General features: G+C 39.1%; 1 protein-coding gene across 4 annotated transcripts in view; it reads left to right on the plus strand.

Annotated features, from left to right (window-relative positions):
* The window catches only part of RARB (retinoic acid receptor beta), a 321,234-nt gene that overhangs the window by 34,984 nt on the left and 268,738 nt on the right, over positions 1 to 17,512 (plus strand). The window contains exon 1 of one of the 4 annotated variants that reach the window (XM_030231810.2): positions 4,906 to 5,091. The exons of the other annotated variants lie outside the window; for them this stretch is intronic. The gene's annotated coding sequence lies outside the window, so the exon portion shown is untranslated. Of the gene's footprint in view, positions 1 to 4,905; positions 5,092 to 17,512 lie in introns of those variants that run through there. 4 annotated transcript variants of the gene reach the window in all.

Consider the following 17,512-nt stretch of genomic DNA (forward strand, 5'->3'; position numbering starts at 1 on the left):
GCATTGGAGATACAAAGTATCTCCAAGGTATCAGTGTTAATTTTAGAATTGCAGTTAGTTTCTCTTTTCTAAGCCATGTGACTTGCCCTCCAGTTACTCTGTGTGCAGTAATGTCGATTTCAAGGTACTCTCAGACTGTAAAATGCTCTATCAGATATAAGGGAGCCTTAAAGGGAACAGAAAATCTCATTACTTAATGACTTTGGAGGAACAGTAGGAAACCTACGTTGCTCTGGCACTGTTAAGTCCTGCTAGCCTCATTAAGAGTTTTGAATTTTATTCCTATTTAACATGAAGGATAACATTCCTATACTTCTTGGCAGCATGAATGAGCTAGGAGCCGTAGTAACCTGAACCTGAGGTTGGAGAGGTGCTCACATGGGTGGCATTGGTGCCAGTGTGCAGCACAAGGCTGGGCTGTGTTTTGGCACAGCCCCTAGTGAGACACCTGGCTGCCCTGTGCCACAAGAGCTGTGGTGTACCTGGTCTCCCACAATTGTGACTGATTTAAGTGCTGCTGTCAAATGCATCGATCTGTTTATGGTACTTGGCATGATTTTCTTTTTGACTGAACTTCTCTTTTTGGTAATAGGTATTTATATTTTGTTTTATACAGCTGGCACATATTCTACATTATGGAGAATAATGTTCAGTTTGATTGATTTGTTTCAGAACGGATCTATGCATAATTTTTCCTTCTCTATTTAGCCTGTTCAACGTGAGTCACTCCATTTAGTGAAATCCTTTATCTCCTCCTGTGTCTGTGCATGTGTGTGTCAGCTTTCCCTGGCCTTACCCTCAGTGCCTGTTGCGAAGCTCACTGAGGTTGGTCCTGGTCCCTGCAGTTTAGTGCTCTCACTGCTGCTCTACAGAGTCACCACAAACCATGCCTTGCTCCAGGTTCCCCAGCACTGATGCATTCACTCTCTTTGACATCTACTGCTTAAAAATAGTTAAATGTGAGTACCATAACAATTTAATGCAGTTAACACTTTGCTCATCTTTTAATGCCCCGGGGCTTTGGGTTGGCACTTTGCAGGGACAGACTGTGCCACTTGTACTGGCTTCAAGGACATCTCACTCCTTTAAAAGTCTTCTTGAAGTTAATGCAGCTCCATGTTGGGCTGGAGAGCCTGTCTTAGGGTTGGTTGGCTTAGTGCTGTAGGTTTGGCATGCTACTCTCAGCTTCCATCATTCAGGGAGACTTGCTCTGCTGAAATATGGGTTAAACTTACACTTGCTTCATAATACATTTAGGACTAAGGCTTACAGCAATTTATTTTTAATAACTTCCACCCTTTGTAGCTGTCCTGCCAAGAGCTTGGCTTACTGATGTCCAGTCTTCTCCAGGCTTTAAAATCTGCATTTTTGTTCCCGTAATAGTGGTTTTAATGTAAGTGGAAACATCAGTCTTGTCTTAAATCTTCAAAATTAAGTATAGATGTTATCTGTTGGTTTTCATAAACTTGAATCTTTGAGATGGTGCTTGGCTTTTTAGCCAGCACAAGATGTTTGTAGTATGTCCAGAAAGTGCTTTGTCAGAAATATCAAATGATGAGCTGTGTTAAAAGAGTTTTAAGTATTAACATCATGTTGTAATTGCAGTTACAGTTTTAAGCTCTTTTGTTAGCTATGTAGAGTATTCTTGAGAGAATAAGATGTGGTACAAGTTACTTTCCACAGGATGTGATTTGTCCTATGATTATTACTGTCTTTTTTTCTCTTCAAAAATGATGTTTTGAAGTTATGCCCTTTTGCAGACTGTCTGAGAATGCCCTTTTCTGTAAAACCACACCCTGTGTGGGTGCGATGCTTTTATTTAACAGGTCTTTTGTATCCATTTCCTCTCTGGAATGTGGAAGACAGTAGCACCCAAGGGCATTGAGGGAAAGGAGAACTGGGAAGCTTGGACTGAACAGGCAGAAAGAGTTTGTGTCTACTGGAGCAAATTCCTGCCTGGATCTTAGGCTGGCACCCATAACTTCTGTTTCTGTCCTGAAAGGAGAACAGAACATTTTCCTTCTCCTGTTTGGGGCCTGGAGGACAGCAACATGGTGGTTGCTCCCTGTGATCACCTCAGAGAAGGCTGGGTGTTGAGCCTGCAGAATCAGTCCTCCTCTTGACGTGAGTAGTTGTCAGTGTAATATAATTTAATAGAAATTCTCTCTATCATTGAAAAAAAGTTCTAGAAAATCACTTGGGAAACACATAGGAGAGCTTTGTTGCCTGGGGTTATAGAGTTAGATGCTAAGAAATAAGAAAATAACAGATTTAAAGTATCAGCAACTTGAATTCAGTGCACATGAATGAGGCCATTGGCTGCAGCTGTAATAATTTGTTAACAAGGGTGATGAACTGGGTGTTTTATTGTAGGTCATTCAGATCTTAACGGTAGACTACTGCATCTTCTCTAGGAGTAGAGCCTCATTGTGTTTTCATTCACATATTTTTCTGAGGAAAAAGGATTTGGCTGCTAGCTAAACTTGGATACTTGAATGGGCAAATTTTGGTACCTGTGAGCCAGAATTTTTGAGTTGGTTGGATAAACACTCCATTTTCCTGACTCACATAGATAAATGTGAGTTTTTGACTGACATACAAAGTATACATTGGCAGCCAAGCAGTGACTTGTCTGGTATTGACCAGCTGATTAGGGTTGCAGAAGTGGTGCAGAAGTGCAGAAGTGGTGTGCTGTGCCATGCTGGTCACTGCCTTTTTTGGCAGAAGGATTCTTCTGTAACTATTTATAATGGCATTAGCTTAATTTATAAGAATCCTGTTGTATTGGATTTTAAAATAATTTTTAATGATATCTTAGTAGCAGGTGTCTCTTTTGTAGATGGTCTGTATAGCTTTGATTTACTCTTTGGTTGTTGGTATAGATTTAGAATTATATTGCTTCCACCACATTACAAAATTTGTATCTGTAGGACTACACCTGATTTGATGTCTTTTATTTATATATTTTCCTTGGTTTCTTTATTTTGGGTATATTTAAAGATGCCAACCATGAATGCACTGAACTGCAAAACTGTGGACTAAGAGCTTTGGACTAAAGAATGTGAAGATGAAATTTTCATTTTTTTTCAGACTTTTGTTAGATGCTAGATACTGAACTTGTAATGAAAACAGTAAGGGTTCAGGATCAACTTTTACTCTTGGTGCATGAGTAAAGCATTAGACTGTAAAGGCTGATTCTTGACTGAATAAGTAATAACAATAAATAAATAATAAGAGCTGTAGAGTGGTGTTGAGACAAGGAATCCTATGTGTGTTTGCGTATTTGTTTGCATGATAAAGTCTGTATATTCGAAGATTGACTTGTCTAGAGAGGCTCTTTTTGTGGCTGGAACAAGCCTTTGCTATTTTGAAGAAATCAAGATTTAATTCTTTATGCCAAACTTTGAGGAATGCATCTAAAACCATTACTTACCTATCCCTCCCAGGAAAATAATTCCACTTTTGAACAGGTACCAAAAATAGAATTAGCCCTAAAAATAAAATTAACCAATTTCAATACTGCATCTAGGAGGCCTGCTCACAGTCAAAACCAAAACTAGACTGGTTTTGCTTTAAGGACCAGTGTTCTCATTTCATGGGAAGGTGAGGTAATGCCTTTTTTTATGCTTATACATAATATTGAAAACCTAAAATACAATTCAGATGTGTAATAGCAATATTAAATATTTAAATGTTTGAAAAATTTAATGCATTTAAATATTAAATACATGTGCTGGAGAACAAATTGCAGGGTTGAGTGCTTATGTCAGTAACATGTTTTATTTGAATAGTTCATGTCATTTTTGTGTGAACAGTGAAAGAGGTGGTGAGTGTATATATGATGTCAACATTGTTTTAAGTCATGAAGACATTTGATACTGATTACATATTTAACTATGGGATGAACAGCATTTTTTTGACATAACAAAACAGAAGTTACCCAGTTAATAAGAATAAAAAATATTTGATTGCTGTACTCTGGATAGGGGATTTTTCCTCAAAAGGAAAGTGGTTTTGTGTTTCTTATTCACGGCTCTACTTTTGTAGGAAAACCAGGGACAAATTAAAACCTGCATGCATTTAGCTGCTGTAAATCATCTTACAAAAAGCATTGACCAGCAGAGGGCTTCTGTCCCTGGGAAATAATCCCTCACACCGATATTGCCAGGGAAGAGCAGCCTTAAGCACACACCTTTCCACAGTTGTTTTCCTTCTCTCATGGTCCTGTGGACCAGCCAGCCCTGGAGAGCTGTGCTGGATCCTGTGGTCTCCTTTGCTTCCCTTCAGGCTGTACATGATGCAGCCTCATCTCCACAGGGCAGGGGAAAATTCAGTCCCTCTGCAGTGCCCCCCTTTTAATTATGTTAAATGTTTGTGTTGTTGATATGCAATTATGAGGAGAGGGAGGGATGTTTTGAAGATTTTTGGGGTTCATACTGTGGGATCAATATCCTATTGGTGGTCAACTTAATAAAGAGTCTATGACATTTTAAACCAGAGCAAAGCTTTATTCTTTAAACCAGAGCAAAGTTTATTCTTTTTGTCCAGCACAGAATGGCATCTGATAAATGTTAGTGTATGGTAATTTATGGATTTAGCAGTGTGAAAGGGGTACAGTGATGTGGTGGCACTCAAGCAGGTTTCTGTAATGGCAAGAGCACTGATCCTCCACTCTGCTGGAAATATATTTTGAATCTGTCTTGCTGCCTCATTATTGAATATTATTCTTGACACATAGTTTTGCGTTTTACCTGGCAGGCATTAGTCTTTCTTTTGGCTAGGTTTTGCATTCTTTTTATCTGCTTTATCTAGAATTCATCTCTGTTGCTTACTCTGTAGCCACGGTGTGCTAAACAGCCTTAAGTCAAATATTGCCACATACACCTCTCTTCTTAAAATGCCATTAACTTCGCTTGGTGCTGTGAGCCACCCAGTCAGAACTAAGCTTTTCAGCTGGGTGACTGGCAGCATATGGAGAGACAAACTCTTTTGGACACATTTGGTTAAAAAGATAGTGTTTGTTCTGCCTTTCTGTGTTCAGCAGTGCCTTTTTTTCCTCGGCAGAATTGGAAGATAATAGGATTTTAAAGGGTGAGTAATTGACCGACAACCACTTCCAGCCATAGCATTTTTCTTCATATTGTGTGGCCTCAGTGCTTAGGTGAGGCACAGCCTGATTTCTTATTTCCACAGCTCGCTGCACTAAATCCCATGGCAGCTTGGTTGTTCTGCTGGCAGCTCAGGGGAAACAGAAGGATACATAACTGGCCCGGGTTGGTTTGGCTGGTTGGTTGTTTCTTAAATTTGGGTGTTTGTTTTAGTGGCATTGTGTATCTCTAAGAATAGTGTGCACTATTCAGATGTTAAAATTGAATCACATAGATGCAAAATGGATTTCTATTGTTGATGCCAAAATTAAATATTTTTAAAATGCCTTGTATTTTAATACAGCCTTTTTTTTTTCCTTTTTTCCCCCTCATCCAAAAAAACACTTTTTTTTTGTTTTTTTGTTGTCATTTTGGTGCAATTATTTGTGTTAATTGATGATGCCTGGGCTGTAGAAAAAAGGAAAGCTGGAGGTTGTAGATGCTCAGGAGCACAGCTGAGTAAGGGCTTTTGCAGCTGAGAGAGGTTTGGGAACTTGGGAGGAAGATGGCAATAGCAGTTTAAAGCTTTGGTTGTCATGGGGGAGGTTTGTGAAAAAAGGAGTCAAATGCTTCAATCAACCAGGAGGGAGTGAATGAATTCCTATCTTTTTTATGAGGATTAATTTTTTATTAGATAGTAGGGGCTGTTTTCATTTGGTCTTTTCTCCTTTTTAGCCTTTTTTTCCCAAGCTTCCCTCCCTCTCTGCTGCCTCTTGCTTGAGCTTCAATGGTTCTGACACTAAATGACCATTTGATGAGTCTTTCCTCACCATCCCCCCACGTCTAATTTACCAGGGAGTGCTCTTGATGTGGGTGGTACCCCTCTCATCAGGGTTTTAGACAGACTCAGCAGCTCACAATGATGCCCATAGGCAAAGGGCATGGCCCCAAAAACATGGGGAAGCTGTGCCAGCTTAGGCTTAGCTTAAAGTGGTCCTGAAATTTTGTCTGAGGGTTCTTCCTGCAGCTTGGGAGACTTACTTAAATGCACTTTAGGTTAATAGGTGATCAATATAAAACTGCATTTATTTATAACAACTTTTTAAAATGGTATTTGCATATATAAGTTATCTTAAATATTGAAATGTGTCCCTGGGTGTTTTTTGCATCAAATTCAAGAGACCAGTATAAGGCATGCAGATATATAGGGCTGCATTTTTAAATGAGAGCAAAGGGTACCAGAAGTTACTGATAACACCTTTTTTTTCATTTGCTATGTTTGCAGAAGAAAATGACTCCAAAACCAAAGCAGTTTGTTGCTTTCTGATAATTTGGTTCCTTGTGTTCTTTTTTTTTGGCATCAGTTCTGATGTGTTCTGTAAACAATCCTTAGTAATATAAGGATTTGTAAGAGTTGTAGTGGTTTTAGGGCACCAAGATTTTAGAAACTCTTCTCAGGTTGCTCAGTTGCTCTATTATGAATTTTAAAGATTATACTGGTGGTATATACATTAGTATTATATAAAACACATGCATATTAAATGCAATGTGAATATATTTTGCCTTTTCTGAAGAGATTGGGAATAAACAAAAGCATTTGCCACTGAACACTTGAATGTTTTGGTGGAAAAGAACCTAAAACCACCTTATTGCAAAAATGTGTAGTAGCTGAACTTTTTGCATCCCTCACCTCAGTTACTTGCTTAGTTTAAAAGGTCAAATAAATTAAAAGACAAATTAATGTTAACATGTTGGTGGACTACATACTGACTTTAATTGTAACTGTAAAAACAGATACCCCGAGGCAGATTTAAGCAGTGGCAACTAACATTGTTATGATAGCCTCAGGAAGCAAGTGTAACAGACAGGATGTTTTGTAATAAAACTGTAAAACAATTAAAATAGCTGCACAAAGGATGCTGCTTTTTAGCCTGTCCAGAGGAAAGGGCTGCCAAGGGAGTGTCAGCCAGTCACAGCATCACAGTTGTTATAAATTGCCATCTACTTTTGGAAGGGGCAAAAGATGGATAACAAAGTCGACAAGTAAATACATGCTACATAAATATGCATAAATCCATTACCATCTGCCACATTGTCCAATTTGACTGGGGTGTCTACCACATAAATCAGTTTAAAGCAGTTTCCCTCAAGCAATATTTTCTGTAATGAATGGTTGAAAGATCTACATTCTTGGGTTGTGACTGTAGTTCTGGTGTATAATATGGAAAAAACCATATTTACCATTTTCTCAAAAAAAAAAAAAAAAAGCTGTAGTTGAAAGATTTATTTGACTGTGCAGCAACTAAACTTTGCATTAGTCTTTGGAAGCCAAGCCAGGAAGTTAAATTATCAGGCTTTTTGCTTGGCTAGGAATTTTTAGGGGTTTATTTTACACAATCGCTTCTATGAACATTAAGTAAAGATTAGAAATATCAGTCTGCAAATGTGCTGGTTTTGTATCCCAGCATTATGGTCATTTACAATGATAATTTTTCATGAAGCTTCATTCCTTGCTTGGTAAGCAAACATAGCTCATAGTGCTGCTGTTTATTCTTTGCATTGTCACTGTGATACGTCTCAGTTTAGGTCCCAGTAATTTTATTTTTCCGTCCTGTATGTGTTTAGCACACTTACATTTAATCTTTTATCCAGATGTGGCCTCTGTCTCCTTAGACTCAGCTTGTGCAGTTTTCCTACATCCTGTTCTGGATTTCTCCTAATAGCTAGAGCTATGGAGCCCCTGTGCTCGGCCGTGCATTCATCTGGGCTTGGTTTCTTTGACACTTTCTTTACCCTGCTCTGGCTGTGGAAAGGGGCCCCAGTGAGAATGGGACTCAAGACCCAGCTGGCTTGTCTTCTGTTTTATTACATACCAAATAGATTGCACCAGGAGAGACAACATTTGTGTGTTCATTCTTTAGTGCAAGAAGAAAGTATTAAAATTTCCGTGTTTGTTTGCTTATTTATAGATGAAAGCAAGAGTGGTGAGTCTTTTCTTACGTACACTGATGTTCCTTTTTTTCTCCCCCACTCTATTCCTACTCTAGAGATTTGTAATTATTACAGAAAAAATTTATAGTATTCTGATGAAGAATATATATTAAGACTTTACATCAAGATTCTCTTTCTGGTGGGAGGTGTTAAAATGCTCATTTGGGATGGAAAAAGACCAATTTGGAGTTTCATTCTTAAAAAGAAACTGGCCTGAGATTGTATATGCAAGAGCCTGATAACCCATCTTCTCTCTGCAAATATTTGCCTCCATTAAGTCAAAGGTCAGAAATATAAACTGCCTGTCAGGTTAATTCAGTGGAGTTTTGTAAATCATTTAAGTAGTTTTGAGTCTGTATGGCTAGGTGTCCTTTAGTGGGTTAGGAATCTAACTTTGCATTTCTGTTTTGGGAGAAGCACAGGTTTGTAGTGTAAGAAAGTCACAATGCTGTAGTAAAATTATTGCAAAAACAGCTTATAGGTAATACTGAAGCATTTCTTTGGTATGGTGTTAGTTTATAGGTAATACTGAAGCATTTTTTTGGTATCCTGTAGTGTTAGAAAAACAGCTTCTAATAAAAACACAGCTTCACTCCTTAACAGAGCAGAAATTTAATGTTAAAACTGGAAATGAATCCACTTGGGAAAAAAGTGTGTAAGTGTGAGATTCATTTTCACTTCAGATTAGCTGCCTTAAAGATAGGGCATCACATATAAGCTAGTTATCCAGCCTTTCAGCTCAGCCATGGAGAGGAAGGGTTCCCATAGATAAGGACTCATATCATTTAAAGAGAAGTCTCCAGTAAAGGTGGGATATGTTTCCCCTGGGAGGGCATACAAAGTAATGTGGTTTTGTGTCTGTAGGGTAGTGCATGAATCTCAGTGTGACATTTTTTGTGAGGGGGGAGGGAGCAGCGTGCTCAAAATGAAAAAATATCTACATTTTTAAGGTAAAATATTAATCTACAGCACACTAATTCTCAGGTGGGCTTAGTAACAGCTGGGATATGATTTAAAGATACTTGGAAAAACAAACAACCCCCTCACTTAAATACACATCTTAAGTCTCTGTATCTTCTTTATTGACAAGAAATAATAGACCAAAGTATAAAGGTTTGTTTGAGAAAGGCCGTTTTCTGATCTAAAGCTACTCTTTCATCAGTTCTGTGTGTTGGATGTGTTCCTTTGAGCACATTTTGTATGTGTTTAGAGGAGAAAAGATAGTCTGGCAACTCTGTATCGAGGCAGGAAACCTATTTCCAGAGCTGCCTCGGGCTTCCTGTCCTGCTAAGGAACTGATCCTGCTAACCAGAGCTGGAAAAAAAAAAAAAAAAAAAAAAAAAAAAAAAAAGAGGGAAAAAACCCTAGCAGGAACTTTGTTTTAGTATGCAAGTTTTAAATGAAGTATTTTTGCTACTGGCCCTCTTGTTCAGAAGATCTAATACTTACCTGCCTGGCAGGATTTTCAGAAGGTGAATTTTCTGAAGCCTTCAGTGCTTTCTTGCAGGATCCTGTATAGGTGTAGAAGATAACTTTTCACTGCTCCTGCACAATTATTCCTCAAGCAAGACTTGAGGAAATTTGTGCAGGGTGCCAACCTCTGAAACAGCCTTTCTGCCTGCTCTTGATAATGAAGTAAAGAGATGAAACCTTCCTTAGAATTGAGGTAATTCATTATTATTTTCAAACAGAGATGGCAGGAAATGAGAAGAAAACAATTGCTCTGAAAACAATTTGAATGTTGCTCCAGACAAATAAAAGACTGAGGCAGTGGCTGACCTCTCCTGACAAACAGCTGGAGCCAAAAATGGCCACGGAGTTGTCGCTTAAGGACTTAATGCAGGAGATCTTTCAAATCAAAGAAACAGTAAACAAGGTAGATGGAGCTTTAACAGAGGTTAAAATTGAGATAGCTCAAATGAAAGTCAGGCAAAATGAAATTAAAGAAAAGGTGAATCAACAGTTCCGTGTGTGTGAGGATGAATTGCTTACGTTAAAAGAGACTTCTAATCAAATCAGCTTTCTGGAATGATCTTTGAAGAATTGGGAGAATAAAAGGAGGAAAATCAAATTTGAGCCTGGATACCTAGAAAAGGCTTGAAGGACAGCACCCAGGGGGAAGTTTTGAAAATATTGCACTGGAGCTGATAAAAGTGAATGCCGAGAGAGACCTCTGCAGCAAGAGGTTGCACCTCAGCTCCCTCCTGGGTGTCTGGTAGACATCAGCCCCTTGTATCACAAACAGTGTGCTCACCTTGGTTAGCAGATGACAGCGGTAAAGTTTCCTACTGTCAGTTTTTTCAGAGCACTCTCACTAGACCGTAGCTGGACACAGGCTATCTGCCACTGATGGTTTTACAGCCTCCCTGCATGTGAGGCCTGATTTATGGCACCCTAGTGAAATTGGGGTAGGTTACTGCATAACAATACAGTAATTATGGGATGAACCAGTTGGCCTGGCTTGGGGCTCAGGAAAGAACCTTTTCCTACCACGACAGAATGCAAAGGAGTTATGTTCTGTAAAACTGCCCTGGCCTCTGAAATGCAGGAATGACCTGCTTAGGAAGTACTGTGCTCACTGCTTGTTCCCTTTTGCTCCTGATTCAGTCAGGGTGGTGAAATATGGAGCACATGTGGAAGAGTGATGGTCTGTGGTGCCTGGTTCTTCACTGATGAAATCTTCCATCAGCAGAAAAATTCAGGATACTCTTGTAGGTTCAGCTTGACTGGGGGTCAGGGAGCTGAGAGTAAAATGAGTTTGCTCGGGAGTCAAACCTCAAGTGCTTGGCTTGCAGCTAAGTAGGACAACTGCAAAAATTAACAAGAAAGGAAAGTTTTACCTCCCTGCAATGCTGCAGAAGGTAAACATATTTGAAATACCTAGGCAAGGAAATGATGGGATGAAAATCTAAAATTAAGGTGGCGACAGTGTTGTTGCTTATCTTGAAGGAACAACTGGTCTTAAATTAGTTGCCACCCTGTTAAGGATGCCTTAATAAGAAAGTTAGATTTCAATGCAGTGCTAGTGTTTTGCTTGTCCTTGCAGATTTCTTAATGCATGCAAGAATCTTCAGTATTCCTTTTCTGATTTGTTTGTTCTTGAATATTTTCTTATTTTTTATCTGGCATTTACAGCAGTAGTTTTTTTTCTTTTGATTCTTCTATTTTCAACTAAAATGGGTGAACTGCTTTAGGAAAAAGTAAGTAGTGATTAAAATTTTAGTCATACTAATGAAAATATTTTGTTAACCTGGCTTTCATGTTTGTTTTCATATTTGTTTCTCATGATTCATGCTGAAGTATGTGTCACTAAATGTCCTGCATAGAATCTACAAAAATTAGATGTTGATGCAATTTTTAGAAGTTTTTTCACTGTTTTTTTTCAGCCTAGCAATGTCAGAAATATTGCAGACAGAAATCAGAAGTTTGGTTTGACTGTAGGTTTTGGGTGCTGACATAAATCAAGCACTCCAGTTTCTTTATGTAAACTAATTATTTGGATTCTTGGGCAAAGTATCAATTTTGCCATTATGAAGAGAAAGTTCTCAAGTTGTGAAAGATGGCAAACAATCATTGTTGGAGGCAAAGGAGAAAGCCCTGAGGAGCTGCTCTTTGCCCTGTTTTTTGGCTGGGGGATCACCATTATATCTTCCTACAAAATAGTAGCAATAAGACAACCAATTAGTGGTGTTGTGGAACATGATCCTACTTCACCCCACTGGTGAAGCAGTAGGTTTTTCCTACTGGATCTGCTTGAGGATTTAATAGTTGGGAAATCCATTGTTAGCAACTGTGCCAATCTGAATAGCTGAGTGAGATTTCACTTCAGTCAGTCAGTCGGGTTAAAATGGAAGTTCCTGGAGAACTTCTCCAGGAAATGTCTTTCCTGGAGATTCTGAATTGCTTTATTTAGTGGACTGATGTGTCATGTAGTGGTAGTCCCAAAGAAGGTGAGAGGGACATGAGGACATGAAGCATTATCTTAACAGAAGGTGCTACTAAAGGTGAAATGTAGTGATGAACAACTGTGAGAATTTTAAAAATAAGCTTGAAATATTTGTGTAGATTGGTTTGTTTCAGGAAAGAGCTACAAAGCATATTGTGGGTTTGGGAAATGCAATAAAATTCTGTGCTTACAAAACCAAAGACTTCACAAAAATCACTTTTCTGAAAGGGTCACAGGAAAGGTCAGTACATTTCTAGGTCTCCATTTGTAGGATGATCTTCTAATAGAGAATTCTTTTTCTTGTTTCTTTCTCTCTGCTCTTAACTTGCAGGGAATGCAGTCTCTTGAGTGCCTTGAATGTCGACATCAATCGAAATGTTTTTCCTTTCAGTTAATTGGCTTCCAGGTTCGTGTTCCACCTTGTGCCATAAATAGATTTAGGTGCATCTCTCCTAATTTGCAGGTTTCTGGATAGGCACCCTGGGTGAAGTATTTTAAGAAACTTTTGTTGTTCAGATACTTCAGAAAATAAAATACTAGCATAGGACTTCTTCACCTGGATCTTGACTTTAGCAGGTGAAACAAGATTGTGGTAGGTAGAAATTTGCCATTTTTGTTCCAGTTTACTGGCAAGTTGCCCTGTACCTGTCTGTCTGTCTACCTATAGATGTGAGTGTGTGTATAACATTACACTAGGTATATATTGGTATTACATAGTTTTAATGACAGTAGACACCAGGGCTGTGCTTAAAATCCTGGGAACTCGTGTAGCTGCAATAGCCAAGAGTATAAGAGGCCAGGTGATGTTAGACAGCTTTTCCTTCTCTTGTTACTGGTCATTGCTGTGAGAACAGCAACTCTGCAAGGTTTACATCCTTTCATCAACAAATAAAATAGAATGTTTTTTGAACTTCAATAAATTATATTTAGACTGTATTACTGGACCAGTATCTGTTTGAATTGCTTGTATTCTAGAGCATTTGGGAAGTTTTTCATAGTAGCCTTACCCTGAATCATTGGCTAGAGTGCTTTTGAAGTGAACTGTCCAGGTTTCATTCCATGACACAGTTGTGCCCACAAAGTAGGCACATCAGTAAAAAGGGCTGTCCTCTGCACTCCTCAGCAGTGGGGTGAGGAAAACCCTGCATGGCGTGTGCTGAGTACCTTGGCGTGCGTGGCACGAATGCCCTCAGTCCAGGAACCACTGACAGCCTCCTCAGTTCTCAGCTGAAAATGCAGGAAGGGTCTGACAGCACTTAAGGAGAGCAAGCAGTCTCTCACTTGATGTAACTGAGTTAATTTCCATCTGGGGATGAGCTGAGGCTCTCGAGGTTGCTGAAGGACTGGACAGACTGGTTGAAGCTGCCGTGTCTCATTTGTCCCAGCTGCCCTGGTGAGGAGGCACCCTTGAATATTTATATAGCTCCAGTGGATGCTGTTCTTCCAAGGCAAGTAAATACTTCTCACATCCAGTGTGTCTGTGTAGACAGCACGTCTCAAAGAAACTGGGTATGGTGCTGTTCTTTTTTGGGTTTTTTTGTTTTTTTTTTTTATTGGTACAACTGACTCATTTTGAGGCCCAGCTCATGATGGGCAGGAGATGTTTTCTCAGTTATATTTATTGTAATGTTCATGTGCAATGGCTGCATAATCTTCAACTTCAATGGATGCTTTATTTTTCCTCCTTCCCCTCAGTGTGCTGCAAAGTGACAGCTTGATAAACAGACCAATTTGTTTGATTTTGATATTATGAGCTTTCAAGGAAAAGGCAGTATCAGCTTGCATTGGGAGATGTTCCTATTTTATGTCTAATGCAGAAGCACTTTTAAGAATGGACACTGGCATAGGTAAAAGAGCACTGCCACCAGGAAAGATCTGCTGTTGAATTTTTTTTTTTTTTTAAGAAAATGGTCCATTTTTGTTCTCATGCAGATAAATTGCTAATTTTATTCAAGATGAAGGAGGTGGATTTAAAATAAGAAATGGTACTTTCTACTTAAAATAAGAAATGGTCTTCAGTGACATTGTGCAGTATCTAACTGAATAGCAGAGGCCTGTCAAGGCAGACAGGGATGTGTTTATCTGTTTTTGTTTTTTTTTTCTGAGCAGACTTTGTGTTTCATTTTCCAAGTGGCACTGTAATTTATTTTTTTGGTTTTATGAGTTGTGCTTTCCAGTATGGCATCATTGCTTGGTGCTTCACACTGTAGAGAGAACAGCTGGCTTAATTAAATAGATATGTCACAGCACTGAAGCCAGTGCCTGCTGCCATTGTACACAGGCAGCCAAGAGTTACAGTAAATAGAGACTCACAGAGGCATTAGCAATGCAATATCAATTGTAGTAAAAAAACCCAAACAAGCTGTAGTATGAAGAATAGTGGAACAAAATGATGCTTTGTGTGCATAAATTGCAAATAAGTATAAATGAGGTGAACTGTGCATTTGTGATCTCATAAACCAGTTATTATTGATTCTGATAAATTAATAAACTGCATTTCAGGTAAATGTTAGCAGTGTCAATATGGAATTTATGGAGGATTTTCTTTCCCGGTAACATTATGGCATACTGCCCCCATTTTTCTTTTCTTAACCTTCTCTGTTTTTTCCTCTCCAATATTGAGATATCTTAACATATGAATCCTGTAACATTTTTGTAAGGAGGTTTGTTACCTCTAGTGTGTGGACCAAATTTGGTGACATTGTCCTTTGTGAGCTTCCTATCTACTTACTCTCAACTATGATAAGTCATACACCATAGACCCCACTTCATCTCTGAAACACAAATGAAGGACTCTGTATGTTTAAGATCTGCTCTGCCATTTCCAAAAGTGGCTGAATTTTAGTAACTGGCAAAATACACCATTTATATCTGTTGTTCAGGTTATTTATATCGTGATGTTCAGGTTAGCCGTAACTTCTGAGGACAAACGTTCCATGATTTTGGGTCATTGCAGACCCAGGGATGTACACGTGCTGTAAACTGAAGAGAGGAGGTCATCTCTCAATGAGTATGATGGAAATTGTTACTAGACTGCAGATTTTTTTTTTCCCCACAAATAGATCAAAGCTTGCTCCGCAGCTGCTGGTAGGGCTACTGGGGACAGCAGCAAAAGCCAAACCTCCAGAAAGGATGGATACAAAGTAAATCCCAGCACAAGCTCCTCTCAGTGGTTTGGATGATGATTGGCAGGTTTCCAAGGAGCAGATGGTGCCAGCAACATTTTGTTGTTTGTTTGTGAGCTACTTGCAGCATTGCAGTGCAAAGGCAGTGTGGAGCTGGTCAAAATGGCAGTACTGCCATTTGTGGTGGCTGCTGAATTACACCTTGGAAGGAATTCTTGGCTACTATTGACCTTAGTAGGTAGCAAAATAGCCACATAAACTTCTGCAACAAAAATCTCCCAGAAAAAATCTCTCCATAATAATAGTGAACTATTATTTTAAAGTCAAACTCTCTTGTGCATGATATGAGGATTCTCAAAGCAAGTGGAGCTGTCAGACATCAAATCTCAAGATGTTTTTTAGAGAATCTCTGTGTAAATGTATGAAAAGCCAAATGAGAAATCTCAGTGCTGAGACTTGCTAGCTATGGAGCTGTAGGAGCTGGTAAAAAGCCTTTCTTTAAAACAAGAGTCCGCAAACTCTTGTTTTAAATGCATGATTTGAAAAGCAAACACTAAAATACAGACCCAGGTCTTAGTTCTCCAAGCTCCCAGATGTGAGTAGCTGTCTGCACATAATCCCCTGGAAACAGGGAGCTGGAAGACTGGCAGTGGCTTACACAGTGCTTCTCCTGTCTGGCATCCATGGCCACTTACCCATCATCGTGGTGACAGGGCTCTCCTGTCTGGGGGACAGTGGCTGGGATGTCTGCATTGGGTCGTCATCCAGACAAGGTTCCTTCATGTGCAGAAGTGTCCTCTGCTCATCCCTGCTTGGTTTTGCTTGTAAATATGTGCAATTAAAGCCACCAAGGATATCCAAGGACTTTGGGGGGTTAGGCATGAAAGAGTTCATCTAAACATGTTATGTTGTCTAAATGGAGGATGGGCCTTGGGAGGTTTTGGTGGGGGTTTTTTAGCCTGTAGTTGTCATACTTAAATTGACCACTCTGCAAAGGTGACTCTTTTGCAAAACATGCTTTACAAAATTATTTAAAATTGTAATTGGTGGTCATAAGTAACAAAAAGGAGCAAGAATAGCAAACAGAATCATTCATGTGGAGGGATGAACATCATGATGTGCGTTGTAGGCACGTGGGTCTTCTGTTTTCCTACCTGTTTTGTATTCAATGAAAAATTATGGTAATCTCAGAGACAGCTGAGGCAGATTATCCCATCTTTTCTGTGGAAAGAGGTGAGTTAGAGAAACCGAGCCTGAGCTTCCAAGGAATGGGGAAATCTTGAGACTCTTACTCCTGACTCTTGTGGGAGCTTGTTCTTGTGTTTAATGGACTTTAATTCAGTGCAATGAATTTGTGGCATTAGCCTATCATGATTAAGCTTTTCCAAGAAGCTAAGGGGTCTTCAGTTCACTTGTACCCTCCCAAGTGTTTTAATCTAAGATGCCTTTAAATTTCTTTGACATTGAGCACAGTTTGTGATTATATGAAGTTAGATAGGCTGAGGAGAGGCGGAAAGAGGAAAGACACGTGTTTTATGTCTTTGAGCAATTTCTGTTTCTGGAGTCAGACTGCATTTTCAATTAAAATATTTTAACATGGTTTTTTGCTACTGTTGTAGATGCTGTAAGTTGTACTGGACTTCAAGTTTATATTCCCCCCCACACCCCTCAGTTCTCATCTGTAGCAAATTTGAGTGCGCTGTCCTACACATTACACTGAGTTGTGTCTTTGGACATGTGATACAGCATGAGATTATTCAGTGTGACAACACTTAACCTAACATAATTCAGTTCAGTGCACTGAGAAATAGAATGATAGAATATTTTTTCCCTAGGATGGGTACCCATCCATTGTCACTCAAATTACTGCCTATTATCTGGTAGGAACATAAGAATATAGGACTTGCCATACCAGATCAAACCAGTGGTCCATCTAAGAAGCTGTCCTTTCTCTTGAGACAGGCTGGAGCTGCGTATTTAAAAGTGCGTAAAACCCTTCAATGAACTTTCAAATCATGTTGTTGGTTTTTTTTAAAAATCATGTCAGTAGATTTTGGTCTGTGCTGTGTAGCAAAAAGGCTGAAATCCTTCATGTTTCCTAAGTCTGCTGTGGTGGAAAACTTCATTTTCATGTTATCTATCTAAACCTTATCTGAATTTTGCTGTGCTTTTGATGTCAGTGTGCTGTGGTAGCAGTGCATTCCACAAATTAATTGTATGTTATAAATAGGAATGTCTAATGTCTCATGTAAACCTCAAACATGCCTTCCATTACATATCTCATCTGAAAGCTAAAAAGGATTCCCGTAAGTGTTTCTAGTCCCTACCCTGCAGGACTCTTCCCGTACCTGTAATTATTCTAA

The sequence above is a fragment of the Serinus canaria genome, chromosome 2 (genome assembly GCF_022539315.1).
Source record: "Serinus canaria isolate serCan28SL12 chromosome 2, serCan2020, whole genome shotgun sequence".
Lineage (NCBI taxonomy): Eukaryota > Metazoa > Chordata > Aves > Passeriformes > Fringillidae > Serinus > Serinus canaria.